The 6,918-nt window shown below is 40.9% G+C and overlaps 1 pseudogene; it reads left to right on the top strand.

Annotated features, from left to right (window-relative positions):
- Nucleotides 1-1,247: 1,247 nt before the first annotated feature.
- Nucleotides 1,248-6,458, top strand: LOC131697381 (kyphoscoliosis peptidase-like; annotated as a pseudogene).
- Nucleotides 6,459-6,918: the final 460 nt, after the last annotated feature.

Raw genomic sequence — 6,918 nt, 5'->3', positions numbered from 1 at the left:
AAATAATTTAACCTACATTTTGTTCAAAACACATTATAATAAACAAATTAAATATTTGGGTTTCTGGCATGGATTGCTTATAGTTGTGTAATCGTATTTCTTTGAGGTTTATTTCTGCTATGATGCGTGAAAATGACATCATCCCAACAGACTACAGAAGTTTCAGACTACAAACATCTGCAGTTAACTACTGTGTTCTGGAAATATTCAAATAAGATGCCCTGCTAAATCCAGGATACTAACCATAATTTTGCTTACAATCGGAAATAACTTGAAATAGGATGTTAGTTTAGGGAAATATAACAAGTCTGTCTATAATTTTTTTCCAAAATGCAGGCTCTTTTTTCTGTTATACTAACATGTTTTAGGACACTTCTTAGGCATTTAGCACAGCTATTGTACTGCACTTCAAAGGGTAGACAGCCATTCTACTTTAGAGATTCAGAATGATTTACCTTCAAATCTAATCTGTAATCTATTGTTATCCCCTGCTGCTTTAAACAGAGGTTAACAAAAAGACAACATCCATGTGAACTCCTGTTAAAACGTACATTAGTGAGTGAGTAATAGAGCTGCTTTATTTAAAAAAATAAAGCACCATGACCTACTGTATGCACATACAAAAATGTAAGCGTAACATACGGACAGACTTAGTTAGCTAGCTAGTTAATATTTATATAAGCAAAACCACTGTGACAGAACTTAAATACATAACGCATTGTGTTCATTTAAGATCTTCTGCAGGAATCTTTCTTGCTAGTCCTGCAATATTACCAGTTTTGTTGTACTTTTCTGCAGTAAAGTTCTGTGAGAGGGCCATTATTTATCTGAAATATGACAGCAGTCATAGCTGGTTTGAAATGTGGGATACAACTGCAGATGTAGTTAGGACTTAGAAATACTACAGTAAAAGAAACGTAATAAGCTTGGCGACAGTTGTTCCGACTAGAAGTCTTTCTCAATGTCTAGCCCCCCCCCCACCCCAAAAAAAGGCTTATTTTTTTAATTCTTAAGGATCTTTTTTTTTTATTTACTTTTAAATCAAGGGTTGGTATTTCCTTATTCTTTTCTTTACAGCTTGTGACAACTAGCAATAGGCAACAGCAACAGCTTCCAAGAAATTTCAGAGGTTTCAGATTCAAAGACACCTCTGGAATTGAAAGGAAACTGTCCTCTCAATGGCAACAACAGCAACAACAACAACAACAACACAGAGATAACAGACAAGGCCTACACCAGGACTCAGCATGACAGAGAAAACCACAATCCAGCTCAGGAGGGACCTGTTCTCTGAGCCCAAGATCTTCGGGAGAGTAGACAGCCATGTTCTGAGAATCAGTAAGCAGGTCGGTCAAAGGCAGGGAGAAGGCAGTATGGGGGTGCTATTCTGGTCTGAGGAAATACTATGGGAAGTTCTTTCATTGTGTTTTTATTCATGTATTTATTTGTTTTTTTGTTTTCACAGCTGAAGGCCGAGGGTGTGTATTTGTCCAGAATCGTCCATTGTGTCACTCAGGGAGCCCAAAGTGAGCTGGAGAGGGTGCGCGCAATATGGATCTGGCTGTGTCATAATATCCGTAAGTCAATATTTACTGAAACAGCAATGTTAAAAGCCATTTGAAGAGAGCTACTAACATTATATCCTGTAGATGTACCATTTATTTATTATTAAAAGAGCTTGTTTTGAGGGCCTCAGGTGCTGAGTCATGTTAGCATGGTTTGAATCCTGTTCTCACCAAGTTTCCAGTCTTGGCTGGGGACCCACAGGGGTGCTGCATTGGTCTTTACAATCTTGTGTGTCAGGGAGGAGTCCAGACTCTCCAGGCTGGACCTTACCTCCAGGGTTCGGTAATTTGGTTACATACTGTATTTTGCCCACAGTAAATGTGAAAGCGATGTTTGGTTTGACAGCAGGTCAGCTGGTTCGACCATTTGCATGCAGTCCTCCAGAGCAAATGGTCAAACCAGCTGCCCTGCTGTCGAACTTAACATCTCATAAGAAAGAAGTTGTCTTCTTATGCCTTGCAGAATATGACGTGAGTGGGTATCTGGGGCTGTCTGAGAAGATGTGCTCTCCAGATCAAGTGATCCAGGCAGGGAAAGGCATGTGCTGTGGGTACTCCAGAATCTGTCTGGAGATGTGTAGGTAAGATACCACAAGTACACAAGCCAGGGACGAATCAGCGTATTACTATCACGGTGTAAGTCATGCATGTGTTTATTTCTAAAGAGAGGTTAGAATCAAGTGCATGGAGGTCTCCGGCTATGGGAAAGGCATTGGATATCGGCTCGGGCAAAGCTACCAGAACAAGAAGTCCAACCACATGTGGAATGCGGTGCAGCTGGGGGGGCATTGGTACCTATTGGACTCCTGCTGGGGAGCCGGGACAGTGGACATCGAGAGCATGACCTTCATACAGCGGTGAGCAGTGGCTTGGGGTGGGCAAGACACTATTTTCAGATCTCCAAATCATTATTAAATGTCCTCTAAATACAAAAAACGGGCAACCGTCTTAAGGTTATCATAAGTCTGTATCAGTCCCAATGGGCAAGACCACCGAGCTGCTAGTATTTGCTCAGTTAGCATGGACTTATGTGTCCTACAGTATACAAATTGCTGAGCAGATTTCCTCTCTGCACTCCCCTTAAGAAAATAGAAGTGGTGGAAAAGGCCATATATCTGTAGCCCTATTTAAACAACTTGCAGACTTGTGATGGAGTCATGGTGGTCCTACTTCATATTTTATTGTAGGAATGTTTTTCAAATGTTTGTCTAACCCCTGAGTATATGTGTAAAGCACAACTGCATTATTTGGTTTTCAGGGTCTTCATTCAAAACATGGACCTTTTGTACTAATTGTGTGCTCCTGCCCATCAGTCAATTAAACTTGTATCCTAGACTCATAGTTTCCATAGACCTTTCTCATTGCATATTATATTTTAAATGCAAAATTAGAGCAATCAGTAATGTAAAAAAAGAGCACCATGACCTACTGTACATCCACTGTACACACATATAAAACTGTGTGACAGATTTAGTTAATATTTAGTTAATATTTATACAAGTAAAACTACTGTGACATAACTTAAATAAATTAATGCATTGTGTTCATTTACAATATCTTGCATAAATATTTCTTGCTAGTTCTGTAATAATGTACTTTTCTTAAAAACTGTAGTAAAGTTATTTTTTATCTGAAATATGACATGTGTATGTGTGTGTACTGGTTTTGTATAGGTCTGCTGTACTATTTCCTTAAAGATGTTCTATTGTTATTGTCAGCTCTTATTTTGGTCACACATTAGAGCCTTTTTGCATTGTTAACCAGTGGAAGTTTTAACAAGTCGTCTTTTGTTCTATCTGTGAAGAACAGTTGATGCTTTCAGAATATGTTCCCAACATGCTGTCATCTGAGTTCAGGGTATACAAACTCGATATACACTTTTTATTACCAGAAAGACTCTTCAAAATGTATCCAAAATGATTGCAGTGCAGTTCAGTCCTCCCTTCACCTAGTTACAGGTTTTGAGAATAATTTCCTAACATGACATGACAGTGCTAATACTATCCTAGTGCATCTTCTCATCAATATAAATATAGCCAAACTATATTTATATTGTGATTCAGTAATGTAACCTCAAGTATATTTTCTGTTTTAATGTGCTATTCAATTAAATAGCTAGACCTATTGAAGATACACCACTGCATAAGCAAAATATTTTTAAAAAATGTTTTATCTTTCTTTTTAATTAGAACACATACTGTACAAACCCCTGGAAAGTTTAATTGAATATCACCAATAGAACAGGGCAATGTTTTGTTTTTTTCATTAATCTCCCCATAAGAGTTTATCTTGTAACATACACAGCATGGAGCTGTCCAACATCTCAGTGCTGAAGCTGATTGAGGTGAACTTCAGTCATATGAAGTAACATGCATAGTGTAAAATATAACAACGTGTATCAAAGCACTGATGCGCCTGTTTCCTGTGTTCTGCAGGTATGATGAGTTTTACTTCCTGGCAGACCCGAGGACTTCATTGACTCGCACTGCCCTGATGATCCTCAGTGGCAGCTGATGAACTCCACGGTCTCCCTGGCGCAGTTCCAACAGAGGGTTTTTAAGACCTCAGCGTTCTATAGGCTGGGTCTCTCCATCATATCACCAAAAGAGTTTCATATGCAAACAGGTACCGTAACTAATAGAAACACCCATATGGACTTTCTAAAAGTTGTATTTTCACTTATAGATTAAACAACGCTGTTGTTTACAATGGTTGTTATAAAAATTTTTTTTTAAAAAAACAGCCAAAACACCAGTGACAGGGTGTAAGGCAGGGTTAGTTTGTAAACAAAAAGATACCAGATCTTGATTTACAGTAGCTCGCATATATTCATGTTCTCATCTGCTTGTGGATCGGGTTTCATGCCTTATTGTTGGTGTTGGTAGCTACATGCCCACCTATGCCTAGCCGTGTTTTAACACAATCTTCAGGTTTGAACAGTACCAGTGGTGGACCGAGTACTCTGATGAACAGGAGCAACCACATTGTTGTTGTTAATAGCGCTAGTTTTTAGCTGTTTTGCCTTTTGTGGTGTAAAAACACAAATCATTGTCTTATTTATAGACGTCACATCGTAAAATATATCATTGAAGTACACTTTTGTCATTCAATTCATGTAACATGAAAGCGGTTCTTTTATTGTACATGTTATGTACATAGTTATTTTTTGCACCAATAAAAAATAGTATTTGTTTTCATATGGTTCATCATTTGAAAACTGTTTAACTCTCGCCTATCAGACAAAAAAAGATACCATCTGGCACAAATGAACCTCTGGTGGTGGGCCACCATAGACAGCAAAGGCGACACCGATTGGATTTAAGTCTGCCAGTTGTTTAATCAAAAAAGACAGGAGACGAGACAATTCCTAGAAAGGCCCATAAAGTCATCAATACATCTGGGACTGCTCTGTGAGCAGTGTTGAATACCTGAGCACCTTTCAACAGAGAGACTACTGTCAGCCTTCTAGTAAAATCTTTAATTTGCAACAGGCAGATGCATCATTTACTGTATTTGCTACAGAATATGCCAGGGATGTCATTTGCATAGCAAATAGGTAATGTGAGGGCCGACCCCTTTAAACTTTGCACACAAATTTGAAATAGCATGGGCCAGATCTTGGCTACAGGACTACAGATTAAATTTACAGATCTTTTTCTTGTCGCTCAGTAAACGGAGAGGCCATGGTGTCCATGCGAAGTGCTAATGCTGCAGAGTTCACCTACCAGATCTCCCAGCTGAGCGGGGGTGCTGCAAAGGACTTGAGCAGCTCCTTTGGGCTCCTGACCGTGTCCCGTCAAGGCATGACGCTGAAGCTCGTCCCCCAGGCCAGTGGCACATACGATGTCACGATATTCGCTCGCCCTACGCACTCTGGCGGCAGTTTGAGCTGGGTCTGATCCTTCCAGGTGGAATGCTCTGAGCCCAAGTCTTTGGAGGAACTCCCAGAAAACCCCTTCCTCTCCTGGGGTCTACATCAAACAGCCAAAGAGCTGGGCCTCAGAGAGTGCAGCCAAGGGGCAGAGACCATTGTGGTTGACACTGGATCCTTTGAGCTGATCCTGTGGACCACAAGACCTCTGACAGTCCTGTGTGAGCTGGTCCACAAAGAGCTGGACCCGACCCTATCCAAAAGATGCGTTGTATCCCAGATAGAGCAGAACAAACTGACCTGCCGTGTCCTCTGCCCGTTCCGTGGCTACTACCGTCTTTCTGTTTTTGTGAGGGATTTCGAGGGTGAAAGTAGTTTGCAAAACTCAGGCAACTTTCTCTTGAAGTGCACTGGCCCCACCATAAATCTCAATGAGCTCTTTCCACCTGCTCTCAGCACGTCCTGTGGACCTGGCATCAAGGCGCAGAAGCTTGGCATCTCCAACCCTAGCCATGCAGCACCCATCATCACCACCCAACAGGGCAAATGCAACATCACTTTCCATAACTCCCAAGATCTGGAGTTCACTGCAGTTCTGGAAAAGGAACATAACAAAATCACAAAGCATCCACTGGACAGGCACGTCCTTTTTACCTACATGGACAGTAAGGTGATGGTCAGCGTTTGCTTGCCAGAAGCCGGAATCTACAAACTGGGTCTACGCGAAGACAGCTTCCAGCAAAGATTGCACCCATGTTTGTGACTACATCCTTAAATGTACCTCTGAGAATGGGTGGCAGCCTTTCCCCACCACCTTCAGGGCCTGGAAAAAGGGTTGCGTGCTCTTTGAGCCCTGGTCTGGCCTGCTGGAGCCTCAGGGCAGGCTCCGGTTCCGGGTTCGAGTCCCCGGAGCTCAGAAGGTCTGTGTGGTTGGGGAGTCACAGACTGAGCTGCAGCTAAATAAAAGTAGGGTGTGGGAAGGAGAAGTCTGCAATGGGGGGCAGTTCCTGAACTGGAAGTAGCAGCAAGGTTTGGCACAGAATCTACAGGCATGGACGTGATTATGTCTTTTGGCATTCTAGGCCAACTAAATGAATTATGAAACTTATAAATTGAGTATACTCATACTGAACCTGCTATCTGAATTTGTTTTAAATAGGTTTGTTTATTTAGAGACATAGCACAAGTGCCAGCCTGAATTCTACAACCTTGAAAGTGATAAGAAACAATCAGAAACTGATTTGTTATAGAAAGGAAATCAACAAAACAACGCATCTGGGAGGTTGGTGGAATTCTGATATTGTACAGCATTTATTTTGGAAGGAAGGAATCATGGGGTTGATTTGAATTTTTCAAAATTGTAGCATTTCTAAATAGCGCCACTGTTTGGATTATTAACAAAAGGTGATAGTGCATAGGAGTATTTCAATTTATTTATTTATTTATTTTTAAATGCTCTGCAGTCTTTAAGGTCAATTCAAG

Source organism: Acipenser ruthenus, chromosome 2 (genome assembly GCF_902713425.1).
Source record: "Acipenser ruthenus chromosome 2, fAciRut3.2 maternal haplotype, whole genome shotgun sequence".
In the NCBI taxonomy this organism is placed as follows: domain Eukaryota; kingdom Metazoa; phylum Chordata; class Actinopteri; order Acipenseriformes; family Acipenseridae; genus Acipenser; species Acipenser ruthenus.
The sequence above is the reverse complement of the archived record's forward strand: the minus strand, read 5'-3'. Positions and strand labels throughout refer to the sequence as shown.